We start from the raw sequence: 19963 nt of genomic DNA, 5'->3' as shown, positions 1-19963 counted from the left end.
GTGTCCCTTTCACGCTGATGCTTCTCTCTCCCTCCCTCCCTCCCACTCTATCTGAAGATAAACAGAAAAATATCCTCGGGTGAGGATTAAAAAAATAAAAATAAATAAATAAATAAATAAATAAATAAATAAATAAATAAAAAAAACAAAGTGATTCTGAAAGGTTAAAAGTAAAAGCCTGGCCAAAGTGTACCAGGCAGATGTTTCCAGAAGGAGAGCAGGGGTAGCAATCCTGGGATAAGGCAAGGCAGAATTCAAGCCCCAAAGCATGCATACAAAGAAAGACACTTTTTAATGCTTAAAGCCACAATTCATGATGAAGATAGAATAAATTAAAATTGACATATTCACATGAGTGTGACATAGCATCCACTTTTATGAAACAAAAACTACAAGAGATGCAAGGAAACATAGGTAGAAACACACTAATAATAGACTTTAATACAGCATTCTCAGTGGTATATTAGGTGACCCAAAAATAAGGAGATAGAACATCTAAATAGCACAACCAATAGGGTAAATGTTAAGGCTATTTATCAAACTCTACACTCTGATATTAGAGAATACACATTCTTCTAAAGTGTCCACACTACATTCACCAAAAATAATCATATATTAGATTACAAAGAAAACACCAGTAACTTCCATAAAACAGAAATATTACAAACAATAGTCTCTGATTATAATGCAATAAAACTAGAAGTTACTAACAAAAACAAACAAAAACAGAAAAGCCCTTCTACCTAGAAATTTTAAAACCTTCTATTAAATCACTCCTGTATTCTATAACTAAAATGATAATTTTTTAAAGAACTAATGACAATAAAAGCATTCATATGGGATTCAATGGTATGCATTTAAAACAGCGATCAAAGGAAAAACTCATTACACTAAATATATTTATCAATACAAATGAAAGACTAAAAATCCATAAATTCATTTTCATGGTAAAAATAACCTAAAAAAAATAACAAGGTAAACCAAAAGAAAGCACAGAAAGGAAATAATAAAGATAAAAGTAGAAAATAATAGAAAACTAGATTTAAGTAATAACTCAAAATTCTGTAGTTTTTGAAAATATTAAAATAGATAAAGCACTATACAACTTAATTAAGAAAAAAGGGAGAAAGTACAAATATACAAAATAAGAAATGACAAAGGGGAAATAACCAAGGAAATAGAAGAAAAAAAATTTAAATCACAAGATATTATTTTGTAGTCCTCTATCTAATAAATTTGAAAATCCAGATGAAAAGAATAATTTGCTAGAAAAATACAAATTATTAAAATTGACCCCATTAGAGTTAGAAAGTTTAAATAGATCAATTTCCATAGACTAGAGAAAATTATTAAGGAGATAATAATTTACTCTGTGAAAAAGCATCAGGTCCAAATGGTTTCACAGGGGAATTCTACCAACCCTTCACACCAGATAGCCTCAATGCTCTATAAATTATTCCAGAGCCAGTATATCACAAAAAAAAATATCAAGCCTACAGAAACACCAACCTTTTGAAGATGAACTAGCCAAAAAGACTAAAAGGTATATCTTCTGAGGAAGGAAGAAACCCTGGAGCATAGAATCTCAGAAACCAAAGAAGGATATTTCAAGAAAGGAGACTTTAATGGCAAAAGCTGCACAGGTATCCCATAAAAGAAATGAAAAATGTGACCACATGGTTTCGGTGGAAGGTAAGGAGACTGAGAAAGCTAATTATTAACTCCTTCTAACGGTTTAGCTGGAAAGGGAGAAGGGAAACTGGGTTGCGGCCCGATGACAGGGGTTTAAGGAGGAGGTTTCAAAATGGCAGCAACTTGAACAGGTTTATTGTTGATAAGGGAGGACTCTGTGCCTAGCACTGAGAATACATTACAGGAGGACAGTCACAATAGAGATGCATCTAGGTCCAATTAATTTAATGTTTCCTTGGTTCCTGAATATCGACTCCAAATAATAAAGTCAAATTTCTCCCAATATTCCACATTTAAATATTACTTTCTTCACCCCTGGCCGGTTTGGCTCAGCGGTTAGAGCGTTGGCCTGCGGTCCTGAGAGACCCGGGTTCGGTTCCCGCTAAGGGCATGTACCTCGGTTGCAGTTTGTCCCCGGCCCTGGTCAGTCGTGCGGGTGGCAGCCACTCGATGTGTTCCTTTCACATGGATGTTTCTCTCTCTCTCTGTTCCTCTCTCTCCCTCCCACTCTACCTGAACAAAAAATGGAAAAATGTCCTCGGGTGAGGATAAAAAAAAAAAAATTTAAATATTACTTTCTTCAACGGTCCAAATTGAATTTTTATCAGCAGTCATTTAGCAAACATTACTACCAGTGACTGTTAGGGGCTTATTTATTTATTTACTTATTTATTGTTAATCCTCACCCAAGGATAGTTTTCTATTGATTTTTTAGAGAGAGAGAGAAAGTGTGTGTGTGTGTGTGAGAGAGAGAGAGAGAGAGAGAAAGATCAATGTGAGAGAGACACATCTATTGGTCGTCTCCCTCACAACCTTGACCAGAGCTGGAGATCAAACTTGCAACCCAGGCACATGCCCTTGACCAGGAATGGAACCCATGACCCTTCAATCTGCAGTCTGATGCTCTAACCTCTGAGCCAAACTGGCCAGGGCACAACTACTATCTCATTTAATCCTTACCTGCCTTTGAGGAATCTGGGATTACTTCCATTTCATAGGTGAAGAAATTGAGCCTCAAAAAGATTAACCAATCTGCTCCAATGAAGGACCTGAAACTAAAATCCAGGTTCTCAGACTCCAATATTAACACTTCCCTACCTTGCAACTCCTACCTTCAGAAAAATGATCCTGAAGAGACTGCCTGGTCATTTCATAGATGCCCAGTCAGCAGAACTGGACTTTAGCACACTCCAGAAGAGTTGATATCCTGCATCACATTTAAAATTGCTGTCTAAATTTGGAAAGCAGCTTTTCTGCCCTCTAATTGCTTGGACGTTCTGTAACCTGTACGACACAAAAACTGTTTTATTTATCTTGATCCCAAGAACTGCGTTTTATTTAGCTTTATATCTATCCTCCTCAGCTTTATATATAGTGCCTTTAAATACTTTCTCCTTCAATATTTGTGCAGATTCATTCATTCACCTAATTTTATAACTCTGATATTGTTTTTAATATAATCTGAGGCAGTAGCATAAAACTTCAGATTTAAGGAAAGAGTGTGGGGACAAAGGCTATCACAAAATAGCTTTCTAAATTCGGATATTTGCTTTAAAAAAAATCAAGAAGCTTTTGTGCCCTGAAATTTTTACAAGATGACAATAATTAGCAACAAGACAAAGTATGCTTAAATGTATTTTTCCATAAATGTCTCATTTGACCCTTAAAAACACCTTGTAAGAAAGGTAAGGCAAATGTTCTATAATCTCTAATTCAGAGTTGAGGAAACAACCCCTTACAAAAGAGAATGATTTGTTCAAGGTAATCAGATAACACTGGAATTCAAGGAAGTCCTGACTTCAAATCTCCCACTCACTCTACGATGCCTTGCTTCACCTAAATAACCTTTCTTTACTAAACTGGTAAAGGTGGAATAAAAGATGAGAAACTGAAATGTTATCAACAAATAATTTTAAAAAAGAATATGTCCTGGCCGATGTTGCTCAGTGGTTAGAGTATTGGCCAGCACCAAAGGGTTCTGGGTTTGATTCCCAGTCAAGGGCATTTAGCTGGGTTGCAGGTTTGATCCCCACGCTGGTCATGGTGTGTGCAGGAGGCAACCAATCGATGTGTCTCTCACATTGATGCTTCTCTCTCTCTCCCTCCCTCCCTTCCTCCCCTGTCCCTTCCACTATATCTAAAAATCAACGGAAAAAATATACTTGGATGAGGATTACCAAAACAAAAGAAAAAAAAAGGGATAGCTAGAGAAGGATACCTGTACTTGGTTGGAGATAACAGAAATGGTCCCATAGAAATCCTTTAAAGGTTGCCTTTTGCTAGGGTGTGGAAAAGGTCACTTCAAGATTGTTGGTGGGAGTGAAAACTGGCACATCTTTCCAGAGGGAAATTGATCAATTCATATTTTAAAAAAACAATTCTATCATTTAGGAATGTACACTAAGAAATTCATCATGAATATGCACATCTTACATTTATCCAACAATGCATTTAAGTAGTGAAAAACTGAGACTAATCATCTAAATAAATTACTGCAGCCATATAAGGGCATGGGCAAAAAAAAAAAAGGTTACCAAGAGTACCCACTTTAGAACAATTCATGCATTCATCTCTGCACAGAATAAGACTGGAGGTATATACCCAGTGCGAGCACATTCGCAATGTTTACCTGGATATTTTACAATATTTCTAATAAGACGTGTTTTAAAGACTTCGAGGGGGGTGAGTGAAACAGAGGGGTTTTCCAAAAGAACATTTTAGTAGCCATTTTATCACTAAAAATAGCACTGAATTATATAATATTTGTACTCTGAAACTTGTTATTAACCAATTTTCTACCAATTTTTAAAATACTGTTAAAAAAGCAAAGCACTCATGAATGCACACCAAAACCTTTTCTTTTCCAATTCCAGTCTTTCATTCGTACCAGTTCGCATTCAGAAAAACGCTACAAAGGTTGCCTGGCCAGAAGTCTGGCAGACATTCCCTATTTCTACCGGTAGTTTCTACTTTGTTCCAGAAAAGAAAAGCATCACCTAAGGGGCAGCTCGTAAAGCACCGGGCCGCTAAATATTTGGGAGGATAAGTTTCTCTCCCATGTCTTTCTCGCCCTCCCTCCCGGACAATCCTGAACGAGACTGGCCCAGTTTCCTCTTGCACCCTCGAGAAGCACAGGAGATGAGCCAATGTTCAGTATCCGTCTTGAAAAAGACTAGTTTTACTCCAATGCAGGGGAGACAACAGCCTGCACCCCTCGTTCTGGAGGAAGATGCCGCGGCGCGGCAGGAGCGCCCCTGGAGAAGGACAAAGCGGGGGCTCCACCGCTCCGGCCACTCAGGCGACGCGTTGGGGGCCGCATCAGAGACAAGGGCACCGTCCCCGGACACCGCTCCCCCCGTCCCCACGGCAGACGCTCCCGGGCCGCAGCCTGCCCAACAACGGGGGCAGGATCGGGGCCGCTGCAGTAGGTGCCCGGGTCACCGAGCCTAAGAGAAGTCACCGGCCCAACGGCCGAAGGTAATGGCAGGGAAACCGTCGCCCGGGAGTCCGAGCCCGGCCGCCGCATCCTCCCCGCCGCCCCACTCGCCATCCCAAGAACTGCCCCTCCCACACGACAGGCACGCCCTCCCCGCGGGTCGCAGCCATCGCGCCTCCTCTGTCCCCTAGAGCCGCTCACCCGTCCGGAGGTCCCGGCAGCCGCCGCCGCCCCCTAAGGCCTCGCCCCTAACACAGCAACCGCGTTCCACAGCCGCAGCACCACTGGCGGAGCCGCGAACCCGGAACCACTTCCTTCCGGAACCGCCTCGCCCCGCCCTGGCCCCGCCCACTGTCCGCGGCTTTGCGCGGGGCCCACTCTCCCGACCCCTGCTCTCAACTCTTTCCCAGCCAGAGTGCCCCTCCCGGGCTGCTGGGGCCAAGGCGCCTGCGCCCTCTGTCGGCCATTCCCACCTCTGCTGCTCTGTCCAGAGCGCGTGCGCCGTCTGACGCCCGGTCCGCCTGGAAGGAAGGACCGCATTGGGCGTTCCAGGTCCTTGGATCCAGGGGTTGGGGCTTAGGGACTGGAGCTCACCCCTCAGTGAGGGACAGGAGCATGGTTCCAGCCTTGGGCAGATGGGCGCACAGGAGGCCTTCCAGCCCCTGGCTTGGCCCTCAAAGCCCTCCCAGGGCCATCCCACCTGAACATGCACTTCTATGGCCTCTCCCTACCTACTCAATCTCTAACCATTCCCCACGACCTCAAAGTAAACTTCCACCCGAAAAAACAAAACCTCCCCTCTGGACCTCCCAAATAGGTTAATGGTATCAACATCTCTCTACAAGCAATTAAAAATATTGATTCATGTTTGTCTGCTGTCTTGACTTTTCTCCTCCCACACTCCAACCACCAGCCCCAAAGGTAACATGTAAAAGGTCTGCGCCTGCGGGAGATCACATCCACGGCACAAGGCCAACGTAGAGCAAAATGGCTTTATTGCATGCGCCTGGGTGCAGGCGGGCTGAGCCAAGCAGGGGTCAGCCTCAAATATCAGTTGGGGGTGTAGGCTATATACTCTAGTTTTAGCTTCCGGCAGTTCCTGTTGATGTACTCTGCCTGGCCCATTGTCCACTTTGCAGTTGGACTGGTCTGGTATCTCGTAATGCCCTGCGGATAATCCAGATAATCCTTATCCATACTCAACAGAAGGCTGAGCAAAGGTCATGATAGCAACACAATTTCCAGTTTCCACCTTTTGCAAACTTTTACCTTCACCCTTTAAAACATTACTAACCCTTTCAACATGTCCCTTTTTCTTGGAGCTTTCTCACTTGACACTTGGATATTCTTTTTACCCCTTGCAAGATTTCTCCACCTCGTCTGCTAGTACCATCTTTTACCTTCCCCGTCACTGTCATCTACTTACTACAGTAGTTTCCCTCTCCTTCTGAAGTACTGCCATCATCCTGATGAATTCAACACCCATGACTAAGCCGTGTTTCCTTAACTTCCTCAACCCAGATGACTTTACTTTCTCCACCCATTCTCAGGCACACCTTCTAGAAAAATCTAGACACTCATCACTTTATACTGCTCCATCTCTAAAACATTAAGTTCACAAATCCCATTTATTTGGACTTACAATCTTCACCCTGGCAGTCCCATCTCTTCCTAAGTCCCAATATATCCTTCAAAGATCCCAGAGCTCTCACATCCCCTGAGCCTTCTGCCTGCCATAAGCCCACGGCCTTTGACTTAAACCCCTTTCGCAAGCAGAGCCCTTTGATTTACCCTTTCACACATTCTATCGTGAAACCGCCATCTTAAAACACTCAAGTTATCTGCATTTTCCATTCCTGCATCTGTTTCCAAGCACCGCTTGGGAGGAAAAAGCCACACAATTATAACAAAATGATGCCACAGCAAATTTATGGACACTCACCACAGTAGAGAGCCTTTGTACCTCTTAGGAATCCTCCTACGTGACCTCTTTAATTTCCAGTAAGTACTCTTACTAACCCTTACCACTCTCCTTCAGCTCCATACCAATGATCATTTTCCTCCCTTCGTACACAACTTTACTTCCTGTTTTGCAGAGAAAATCCCTCAGCACGGTATGTAAGGCTTTTTATTGTCTGGTTCATGTTTACCTCTCTAGTCTCTCTCCTCCTTGTACTCAATGCTCCGGCCATACGAAAATGTTTGTGCTTTGGGAGAAGTGCTACTTTTGTTTCCACTCGGTGTACATGTTGTTCTAGCTGTCTGGTGAAGAAGTATGTGTCCTTTTCTGCATATATATGGCTTTAGTCCAAGAAATTCTATTACTGAGATTTTTGTTTCCTTGTGTCGGTTCTTCCTCCGACCCCCTTCAGCTCATCCTATTGACTTTCTATCTCATCCTTTCCTTTTCTCATGAATTTCTGTTCTGGTTTTATAGAAGGCCTATCTTCTCACAAAAGGATGCTAAACTGATTATAAATTTTTTTCGTTTGGATTTTGTAGTCAGTCATTTTTATAAGTATTCTCTTCGATCTCTTCCATGATTAAATGTGTGCATTTCATTTTATATACTGACATCTTTGAACAAGATGATCTTTGTTCGGACTTATTGCTTACCAGACAGCACACGTAGATGGCCCTTGCCCTATTTGCTGTCCCCTTGTGCGGACAGAAAGGTGAAGGAGTTAGCACAAGGTCCTGTGGGAGAGGAACAAATTTTCATCTACCCTTCTAAGTTCTTTCCACTGGTCTAACAATCAAACCAAATTGATATGAGACAGATTAACAAGAGAAAACAACCACATTTAATCACATACATATGTGTGGGAACCCCACATACATGAGAGTCAGAGACCGAAAGGGGAAAATGAGACATACATGGCATTCTGAGATAGGGGTGAGGTAAGGTGACTTCAGGCTTCAGAGAGCAGGAAGGTCGTTCACAAGATGATAAGAGGTGCAGATATTTGGTAATTAGAAGTTTGCCCTGCCCTATAGACAGGTCCAAAAAAAGTTATTTCTGGTAATAACTATTATTAAGGACAAGGCCCCAAATTTCAATTCTTTAAGAGAGAGGGAAAAGTTTCTTGTGAGCCCAGAGGGTCTCTCTATTGCCTTCAGCTCAAAATAATTCACATGCCAAAATGGCTCATCTTGGGGAGGCCTGTTGCTCTTGGTGTGTCTATGAATATTACACACATATACACACAACAAGCCTAAGAGAAACGGACTATTAACTGCCCTTCCATTTATTTTATTTATTTGTTTATTTATTTTTATCCTCAGCCGAGGATATTTTTCCACTTTTGTTCAGATAGAGTGGAAGGGAGAGAGAGGAAGAGAGAGCGAGAGAGAAGGAGAGAGAGAGAGAGAGAGAGAGAGAAAGAGAGAGAGAGAGACATCGATGTGAAAGGGACACATCGAGTGGCTGCCTCCCACATGACCCCAACCAGGGCCGGGGACAAACTGCAACCGAGGTACCTGCCCTTGTCTGGAATCAAACCCGCGACTCATTGGTCCTCGGGCCGATGCTCTAACCGCTGAGCCAAACCGGCCAGGGCCATTTATTTTATTTTTCTTTGATTTTTCATGCACAGCTAAATGTGCTGCAGAATGCCAAGTATGCCTAATACAAGGATTCTGTATTAGTAAAAATACGTTATGCTATAATAGCAATCCCCAAATCTCAGTGGCTTATAACAACAAATGTGTATTTCTCACTTACAAGTCCGTTATGGTTCAGCTTTGGTTCTTCTGTCCGGGACCCGGGCTGAAGGAACAGACCTTATCTGAGACGTTACTGGAGTCAGATCAGGAGAAAAGGAGCAAGAGTGGGACCAGGCACTAGCTCTTAAGGCTTCTGCTTGAAAGTTGAATCAGCAAGGGGGTGGGGCCGTCTCCAAGCCCTCCGGGGGATTCTAAAGCTGGCTCACATCTGACTACAACTTCTCTATGGCTGTGTGCCCTGTAAACCAGAGGAGACGTAGAGGCTTGATGAAATTCAGAGTGGTTTTAAAACTCCTAATTATTTAACCGGGAAAAAATAAAATTAAATTAAAATAAAAAAGAGGGAATCAAGCTTTGCTACAGACTTAGACTCAGTGGCCACTGTTGCTGTCATTTTTTTGGAGGGACACTGCTTCTGGGGAAACCTGCTCTGACATGCATCACCAGCTGTCCTGTAGAGCTAGCTTTCTTTTTAAAATGCTGATTGATGAGAGAATAAGATAATTAGGGAGGAGCAGGACAAGTAGCTTTCTCATCCCTGACAACCCTGCTGGCCCAGATTTTTCTCATAGTTTTTGTATAAATTATTTGCATTGTGTTGGTCATATCTTCAGCATCTACATTCTTCCTAATAACCCAGGGCTGACAGAACCAGGTGAGTTTTCTCTTTCCTTATCTATCTGACTTTGGCTGTGTTCCTTAATATTCATAATGAAATGTGATGTATATGCTTCACGGGCCATTTTCTCCCTTTTTTCTTCCACGAGACAGGTATTTTTTGTGGATGCTGTCCTTGCTTTACCTTTACTTTTTTAAAGGCTTTGTCAACAGCAGAGTGTAGACAGAAATGATTTATATTGTTTGAAAGAAAATGTTTTTAGACAGAATTATGCTGCAGACTCCTTTTGCTTATTTTAGTCACCGATTTTATGTCTGTTTTCCTGAGACAGAGGACAAATTCCTAAACAGGATTGGTAATTTCCACCAGCCCACTGGTCCCATAAATTATTCCCGATGACTCTTTTGCAATGTAATATACGAAGTGGCTTGGCCCTGGTTCTGCAAGTCATATGATATTTGTGGTTTTAAAACAATGTGTCACAACTCAGCAATTATTTTTTGGGGAAAAATTGATTGATATGGATTATCTCCATTGATGCAACGCAGAAAGGAATGATGAGACTAGGCTTAAAACGTAATTTTACTGCAGAATAATTTTTTAAGTTCATTACTCCCTTATTTAAATCTTTAGTGCTCCCCCAAAGCTCTTTCTCAAAATCCTTGATAGATTCACTTCATATATGGCTTCCTACCAAGCAACCTGGTTGTGTCCCGACATAAACCAGACACCAATTGAAAAGCCATTAAGCTCTCAAAAAGTGTTATTGCCTGATAAATTTGCTTTAACTCCATATTTATTAAGTACACCTACCGTTTCTCCTTAATTTTTTACACCAATTCTCACTCTCCTGGAGACTGGTAGGCAAAGAGAACCTAATGGACCCTAATGGACCCCGTGGTAGATTTTATAATAATACAATAAAAATTTGTACTGTCCCTCTCTTCCCAGGTCCCCTATTTGAAAATGACATGTGGGGCTCACTTAATATTCTCATGACACAGTTCTGGTCTAAGTCAATCATGACATGGCAGAGACAACTAACTATCCACCAAATTATTTGTGCTCTCCCTTGCATAGTACAGCAATATTTTCAGTAAGAAGTAGCCCTGGCCGGTTTGGCTCAGCGGTTAGAGCGTCGGCCTGCGGTCCAGAGAGACCCGGGTTCGGTTCCCGCTAAGGGTGCGTACCTTGGTTGCAGTTTGTCCCCGGCCCTGGTTGGTCGTGGGGGAGGCAGCCACTCGATGTGTCCCTTTCACGCTGATAATGGCAAGGATAAAAAAAAAAAGAAGTAAACCAGCCAGGACTATATGCCACCTCCGTATCCTATCCCTTGCAGCTAAGTGGGGTCATGTGACTAGTTCTTGCCAATGAAATGGGAGTGGGAGTGGAAATGGTATGAGTCCCTTAGAGGCAAGGTGGTTGGGAAGCAGTGTGTCTCTTCCATATTCTTTCCCTATTCTGTCAGTTTGATGCAGAAAACCATGATAAAATTGTAAGATAAGGGAGCTACATGATGCAAGAAGCCCAGTCCCTGAATTATTGCTCAGCGGAGAGTAGCAATAAGGCATACCTGTTTTGGACTTCACATGAGGGAGAAAAAACTTCAATTGTATTTGAGACATCCTGCATCTTGGTGTGTGTGGAGGGTGTTGTTATAGAAACTAGCATTGCCTTAAGCAATACATGTGATCATCACCTTCCTTTGGCCAGTGATTAGCTTAGCTTAGGAGTCAGTGTAAGACCTAGTACTGGCCAATGAGATGCACAACCAATGGACACAGACAGTAGTTTGGGGAAAGCAGGAAGCGGGTGGGAGAGGGGAGGAGGGGGGTCAACGGGGAAAGGGAGGGAGTCTGTAATACTTTCAACAATAATTCTTTTTTAAATTCCTCACCCGAGTATATTTTTCTGTTTATCATCAGATAGAGTGGGAGGGACAGAGAAAGACAGAGAGAAACATTGATATAATGCAGCCGCATCAATTGGTTGCCTCCCGCACGACCGGACCGGGGCTGAGGACGAACTGAAACCGAGGTACGTGCCCTTGACCAGAATCGAAACTGCGACTCACTGGTCTGCAGACCGATGCTCTAACTGCTGAGCCAAACTGGCTAGGCAACAACAAAAATTTTTTTATTTTTATTTTAAAAATATATAGCAAGCATTTGTTAGAATCGACTTGGATGTAAGTGTATCATCATGGAAAATTCTATAAGATAGCAGAAAGAATAAATGTATAAATAAAATGAATAAACAGCATGTGTAAGATGGAAAAAGAGAGAGAGAAGCAGAAATCTGTAGGGAGTTTCTGGGAGTTTCCTCCCTGGTGGGAGGGAGCAGTGCAAGGAGCAGCCTGCCATTAACTTCACACCTTTGGCCATAGTGAAGTGAGGATGGGATGCTGGTGCCACAGCAACCTTCTTAAGAGCCAAGAGACTCAAAGAAGTGCTGCCCCAGAATCCTGATGTCATTGAGCTGCCTTTGAAGCTTGTTATGTATTATGTGTGATTAATAAATAATAACCTTAATGCCCTGGCCAGTTTGGCTCCGCGGTTAGAGCGTTGGCCTGTGGATGAAAGAGTCCTGGGTTTGATTCCTGCCAAGGGCATGTGCCTCAGTTGCAGTTCGTTCCCAGCCCTGGTTGGGGTCATGCAGGTGGCAACCAGTCGATGTGTCTCTCTCACATCAATGTTTCTCTCTGTCTCTCTCTCCCTCCCACTCTGTCGGAAGATAAATGTAAAAATATCCTCGGGTGAGGATTAAAAATAATAATAAATAGCCCTGGCTGGTTTGGCTCAGTGGTTAGAGTGTCGGCCTGCTGACCGGAGAGTCCTGGGTTCAGTTCCTGCTAAGGGCACTTACCTCTATTACAGTTTGTCCTCAGCCCCGGTTGGGGTCATGTGGGTGGTAACCAGTCGATGTGTCTCTCTCACATCAATGTTTCTCTCTCTCTTCCTCCCCCTCTCCCTCCCGCTCTATCTGAAGAAGATAAATGCATAAAAGTGTTCTCAGGTGAGGATAAAAAAAAGAGTCAGGACAAGTAGCAAGGAGGTATCTGAAGATAAATGAAAAAAAAAAAATAATAATAATAATGATAAATAACCTTAATATTGAAGCCACTTTCTGCTGTGTGTGGTAGAACCATCCAAATTGGCATACATATCCTCAGTTTTAAAAAACCATTTATTCAACAGTTTTATTGTGGGTCTACTCTGTGACAGGTACTGTTCTAGGTGCTGGGGATCCGAAAACAAACACAAAACTCAGGATCCTTGAGACTGCTATCTCATGATCAAATGCGGTTCTTGCAGAAAGATACGCAGATCAGAGGCCATGGATTTTAATTCATAGATTTCCTCAGGGTCAACTGTGTTTATTCCCTCACAGATATTTACTGAGTACCTGTGTTAGCAGTAGGAATATGGCAACCCTATCGAGAGGCTTACAGTGAGGGAGACAGGCATTAATCAAAGAATCAAACAAAGAAATGTCTCAGCTCAAACTGTAATAATATGAAAACATGTAATAACAGACCTGACCTCATTATCCATCCCAATCGCAACTAACAACTTTGTAAATTATTTGCCTACTGTCTCTCTTCCCTGCTAGACTGGGCTCCATGAGGGTGGGGACAATATCTGGCCACATTCTTTGCTCCATCTCATCCTTAGCAAAATGCTTGGCATGGAGGAAGAGTAGGTATTCATATATAGTTGCTTCATAAATGAGCATTTCCTCCTGGATGACAGAAAAAAATCTAATACCGACTTTCTGTGCTTCCAGACAGAGGGTGCAGGTGTTCTGCTGGCCTGGACGATAGAAAGAGATCAAATGGCCTCCACAGAAGATTCCCAGGGATTTGCAAAGTCAGCAACAACTTTTGGTGAGGGAAGCTGGTTGAGATCAAATGGGAAGCTTGCAGATATAGCTAGGAGATATGCAGACTGGCAAGGGCCTCTAGGGTTTGGGTCTGTGTGATTGCTCCAGGCAGGAACTTGGACGCGTGGTGGGCCTAGGCAAGAACAGACTCCAAAGAAAATCTTGGGCTTGGAGCGCCCCTCTGTGCTCCCTGGTATATGTGACCTTGGACAAGGCACTTCACCTATCTCGGCCCGCCTGGTAAAGCGAGCACGGCAACAACAGTGCCTGTTTCCTAGAGTCGTTCTTTTTTTTTTTTATCCTCAGCCCAGGACATTTTTGCATTTATCTTCAGATAGAGCTGGAGGGAGAGAGGGGGGAAAAGAGAGAGAAACATCGATGTGAGAGAGACACATCGAGTGGTCGCCACTTACATGACCCCAACCGGGGCGGGGTACAAACTGCAACCGAGGTATGTGCCCCTAGTGAGCACCGAACCCAGGACTCTCCGGTCCGTGGGCCAACACTCTAACCGCTGAGCCAAACCGGCCAGGGCCCGAGAGTTGTTCTTAAGGCTAAGAGGGAATGCGGGCTCAGGTGAGGTTCTCCAGGAACAGACTCTGGGACCAGTCAGCATGCAGGAAGTACATGGGGAGTGCTGGGGGAAAAGAGGAAGCAGGAGCAAGAACTTGGGCCGCAATGCAGTCTCAACAAAAGGCTCAGGTGAACCCACAGGGAGCTCTGAAGCTGGAGGGAGAGAGAGGGAGAGAAAGGGAGAGAGAGAAAAGAAGCATAGATGTGAGAGAGACACATGGACTGGCTTACTTTGCTCAACCAGGGCCGGGGACAAACCGCATCCAAGATATGTGCCCTTGGCTGGAATCGAACCTGCGACTTATTGGTCCGCAGGCCGACGCTCTAACTGCTGAGCCAAACTGGCCAGAACGAGGCAAAGGTCTTTATATGCCCAGTTATCCAGTCTTTGGATACAGGCTGCCCAAGTGAGAGGATTTGACCTCCTTCAGTCAAGGGCAATGCTCAGAGGGGAACTCTACTAACAAGACTCAGCAATTCTACCTTCGGCATCTGGAAGGAGACATCTGGAAGGACAGATACCTCAGTCCTAAAGGCGAGGTCCATCTGGGTGGCACACCACGACGTCCACTATACTAGTATTTAATGTGAACCTTTAAAGCCATTGTAGCAGCTGTTTAAAATTCCCCAAAGCCTGCTGAGGACTTAAAGCTTCCTCATTCTCAGAAGTACTGTATAATTTCCCAAAGATTCAAAGCATAATTGTAACGTAAACATACAGTGATCTAAATATATGTGTCAAAAATGTGTTTAGCTCTGGTTGGTATGGTTCAGCAGTAAGAGTGTCGCCCACAGACCAAAGAGTCCTGGGTTCGATTCTGCCCAAGGGCACGTACCTCGGTAGTGGTTCGTCCCCGGCCCTGGTCGGGGTTGTGCGGATGGCAAGCAATCGATGTGTCTCTCTCACATCGATGTTTCTCTCTCTCTCTCTTCCTCCTTCTCTCCCTCCAGTTCTATCTGAAGATTAATGTAAAAATTTCCTCGGGTGAGGATTAAAAAATAATAATAAATAAATAATGTGTTTAACTCATTAAGGAGCAGGCTGACAAAGTTGGATCCAGGGAGGATATGGGAGTTGATTGTTATGTACATGCTGATGTGGGTTTACATAGAGCAACACACATACACACGGATATTACACATGCAGCAACACATACATATCTTTAGTGGGGGGACATGCTGGAATAAGATTGCAAAGTTAGATGCTAAATTGTTTAGTGCCCTACAGAGACAGACAGACATAACCTTTGGAGTTAGCTTTTCTCCAGGACAAAGCCATCTGCAACTTTCTGTCTGAAGTGAAGAACTCCAGAGACTGGGTCCTGGTCAATAGCACACGGTCCGCCATAGGAAGTCACATCCCCTGAAACTCAGCAGCCCCTTAGGCTGCCTCAGTGAGACCATAATCCAGCAGGGCTTTGAAAGAGTGCATAGCCATCTTTTGGCCTCATTTCCACATTCTGGGTAATTTCTTACCATTGGTGAACACTGAACATCTCACACCAGCTATCAGTGCTGTCACTGCACAGGGGTGGCCCCCTGAGAACACTTCTGAAGGCCAGGTCCACTGAGAAAATGGAATTTATTCTTTCCTCTTGGTGGTACCAGTAGGATCCAGCTCTTGTTCTAAAACAGCCTTTGAGTCGCACCATGGGGACTGCATGCTCCAATCCAGTAAGCTCTCGGCATGTCTGCTGTGGATGACCTGGGCCCCTCCCAGCTATCACTTTTTGTTGACCAATTTCTGTTTGTTTCAAAGATGAGCCTACGTACCACTAGGAAAATGTGATTAAAAGACAAGGACAGCCCTGGCCAGTTTGGCTCAGCTGTTAGAGCGTTGGCCTGCAGACCAGAGAGTCCTGGGTTCGGTTCCTACTGAGGGCACATGCCTCGGTTGCGGTTTATCCCCGGCCCTGGTTTGGATTGTGTGGGTGGCGACTACTCAATGTGTCCCCCTCACGTCGATGTCTCTCTCTCTCTCTCTCTTCCCTCCTGTCTCCCTCACGCTCTATTTGAACTACTGGAAGGAGGAAAGGGGGATATCACTGGTTCAGGGAATACCATTTTCAAATCCCATGTTCTTGCTTCCAGGTACAGTGGGAACTTGAACTAGTCATAAAGCCAAGCTCTGCTGCTTTGAGTAGACAGATGGATAAGAAATGTTTGCAAAAGCACACTCAGATGATAATGTTCTAGAATTAGATAGTGGTGATGGTTGCACAACTTTGTAAATAAATGAAAAGATGGAAATGTGTACTTTATTATTTTTCTTAATCATCAGATAGAGTGGGAGGGAGGGAGAGAGAAAGACAGAGAGAAACATTGACGTGATAGAGCCACATCGACTGGTTGCCTCCCCCACGACCCTGACCAGGGCTGGGGACAAACCGCAGCCGAGGTATGTACCCTAGACTGGGAATTGAACCTGCGATTCATTGGTCCGAGGGCTGATGTTCTACCCACTGAGCCAAACTGATCAGGGCAGAAATGTATACTTTAAAGGGGCAAATTTTGGGGTATGGGGAGGAGGGTGTCAATGGGGGGAAAAGGCGAAACATCTGTAACAAAAATAAATTAATAAAAAAAAATAAAGGGGGGAATTTTGCCTGGCTGGTGTGGCTCACTGGTTGAGCATTGACCCATGCACCAAGAGGTAGCCAGCCGGTTCGATTCCTGGTCAGGGCACATGCCCAGGTTGTGGGCCTGATCCCCAGTGGGGGGCATGCAGGAGGCGGCCAGTCAATGTTCTCTCTCTCGATGTTTCTATCCCTCTGTCCCTCTCCTTTCCTCTCTCTCTAAAATCAATAAAGAAGAAAAATTTTAAATAAAAATAAAAAATAAAAGGGGGAATTTTATGGTATGTGAATGATACATCTTTTTTTTTTTTTTTTTCCATATAAAAGCACACTCAAAACTAGGATTCCCCAGGAGGGTTTGGACCCTTCTTGGGCATAAGCACCTGCTCTAGCAAAATACTTCTCTGCCCCTGCCTATCAGCTCAGGGGGAACGAAAGCTAGGGCCCTGGAGTCAACCCCAGCTCAGTGCCCTCAGGGACGTAACCCTCTTCTACCTACCCCATTAGTCTGGAGAAGTCTTAGGACCATCTCGCATACAGAAGACACTCAGGACCTGCCGACTGTTAAGGGTTGTAGAGACTGCTTCTCACCTCCTCAGCACATCTGGGGAGAGGGGCATCAATTTAGGATCTGTGAAGGTTGGTACCTTGTATCTAAATTTTCCCGACTTAAACTTTGAATCGTAATTTGTTCCCACACCTTGGATCCTCCTATTACTTCCTCACTGCCTTCTCGGCCCTTACTCCACTCCAGAGATGCTACACTCCCTCCCTCAGGAGACACTGAACTGCATGTTCTCTTTACAGGAACAAATGTTCCAACCCCCGCCCATCATGCCTTAACGTCTTTCAAATCTTGGATACATTGCTGATTTCTAGTTTTATTCCAAATTTTGTCTATTTCTCTATGAGATTAACTGCTTTAGTTTTCAAAGTTTAATCATATAGTTTACTATCTGTTGGGGGGAAATTCTCCCTTTTTAAAACTTTTCAAAATTCTCTTTAAAACACTCATGTTTCTTAGCTTTGTGTTCTTTCTTTTCTTTACAAGAGAACAAATCAATAGTATTTAGTTTTCAGTAAGTTTAAATCCTTGAGGGGTACAACATCACACAGATTCTGGGTCCGGTGGCCTTAGCAAAAAGGTTGATTGGGTATTTGGCATTCCACCATTTCCATGAGTTGTGTTGTTCTGTGCTGTGCACACATAAGCACATCTCTTGCCTAGATAGAATTTCATCCTGAGCATAAACACTATCAATTTTAAGAAGAGCTGTGTGCTCTCTCTGGTTCCAGAGACCCTGCTTATAGCCGGCAAAATGGCCTTGGACCACAGCCTTCCACACGTATTTGTCCTCATAGAAGTCCTGTTCCCAGCAGCCTCCACCGGCTCCAAGATGGCAGAAAGAGTGTGTTTATTTTCTTACATGAACTGCAAAATTACACTTTCAAGTTGCAAAAAAGAAATCCCATTGATTGGAACTTCATTTACAAATGCTGCACAAATGTGAGGTCCACCTACTATTTGTCTTATTCACAAGCACAGGTTTTCCCATTTGGGGACATGGCTTGTCTTTCCATTTATGTCTATGTTAGTGTACTGCCGTCAAGTTTAAAATGTTCTTTTTTTTTTTTTATTTACTGATTTTAGAGAGGAAGGGAGAGGGAGAGAGAGATAGAAACATCGATGAGAGAAAACATAGATTGGCTGCCACCTGCACGCCCCACACTGGGGATCAGGCCCACAACCTGGGCATGTGCCCTGACTGGGAATCGAACCGGCGACTTCTTGGTGCATGGATCGACGCTCAACCACTGAGCCACACCAGCTGGGCCTGCAATCAAGTTTTAGACATAGCTTGTTAACTCTAGGAATTACATGGGCTTTGTTGGGATTTACTTCCTATTTATTGTTAATGTGTAGGAAAACTATCAATTTCTCTTTATTTAGTAGTTGGCTCCCCTGTGAAATTATTCTAAGAGTTTTTTAGTGGTTTACCCCAAAAGAGACTTCTCTTTTCTAATGTTTCTAAGAGTTCTAGCTCCATTTTCTTATATAATTGTGCTTCCTGAACGATGCTGCAGAGTGGGGAGAGAGATCACCCTGTAGTGTGCCCCAGTGGAGTGGCGACACTTTATTTTCCAATAAGCTGAAACCCAGACCAACATTTTTGTATCTAATTCATGGCGTGCCTGCAGCCCGGGAGATAGTACCAGCCAGGATCAGGAGCCAGGGAGGCAGTGGAGTGGAGATGGGTATACCTCTAGAAACAAATTAGTTCTATACATTTGCTTTCTTTCTTTTTCTTAATTTTAGAGAGAGAGGAAGTGAGAGGGATAGATAGAAACATCGATGAGAGAAAACATCGATTAGCCGCCTCCTGCATGCCCCCACCCCGGGATCAGGCCCACAACCTGGGCATGTGCCCTGACCAGGAATCTAGCTGGTGACCTCTTGGTCCATGGGTCGATGTTCAACCACTGAGCCACACCGGCCGGGCTACACATTTGCTTTCTAAATTTAGTTTACAGAGACATTTGCTAATAGGAAATCTGTACATACTAAGAAAAATTTAGAATGTTCACAAAATAGAAATTGCTCTTAGGAGTAACTGTGACCCTCTGGCCAGAGCTCATGATGACAGAAGCTACTTGTAATGCCACTGTCAAAGGCCAGCATATGGAAAGAGTTAGGGTGTCCGCTCTTGTGCCCTCACCAAAGCCTTTGTCAGCAGAGCCGGGGAGGGCTGCGGTGACTGGGTCCCAGCTTTGGAGATTGCAGCCCAGAAGTTACCGTGCGGGTTCCAACATCTCCACCCCACTGCCTCCCTGGCTCCTGATCCTGGCCGGTACTATCTCCCAGGCTGCAGGCACGCCATGAATTAGATACAAAAATGTTGGTCTGGGTTTCAGCTTACCGGCAAATGAAGTGTCACCACTCCATTATCATTTCGTTTAAACGCCAGATAGTTATGTAGAATGTTTTCACAGGTTACAGTAAGGTTAACTGCATTTTAGCTATCTAGAAATCCCTCCCGTCGGTGATCTGAAAGGACAGCAACTTGACTGTACTTAGAAGTTCATCATGTGCTAGGGCAGCTCATCACTTAAGCTTATTTCCACAGTTGGCTTTACTTGGAACTGACAAAGGAGGAATTTTAATGTGTTTGACAGGAAAAGGACAGCCACACAGGATTTTAGTGTTTTTTGTTTTTTCACGTGTGTTTTTAAAAATCTGGTTTGCTTTCAGCAGATTTCTTCATTGAGCCCACAGAAACAAACAAAACACTAGCACGCCATCAAGCTCGAGGGAAAATGTATTTCACAGCAAAGACAATGTACACATCGCGCAAACGCGGCATCATCAACCGCAGACACAATGATGCTGTGAGGGACAACAGGTCACAACGAAACACACCCTTAGCAAAATAAAGCTGTAAGAAAGATGGCGAAGATCAA

This window comes from Molossus molossus, unplaced genomic scaffold (assembly GCF_014108415.1).
Source record: "Molossus molossus isolate mMolMol1 unplaced genomic scaffold, mMolMol1.p scaffold_m16_p_2, whole genome shotgun sequence".
In the NCBI taxonomy this organism is placed as follows: Eukaryota; Metazoa; Chordata; class Mammalia; order Chiroptera; family Molossidae; genus Molossus; species Molossus molossus.
Note: the sequence above shows the minus strand (reverse complement) of the source record.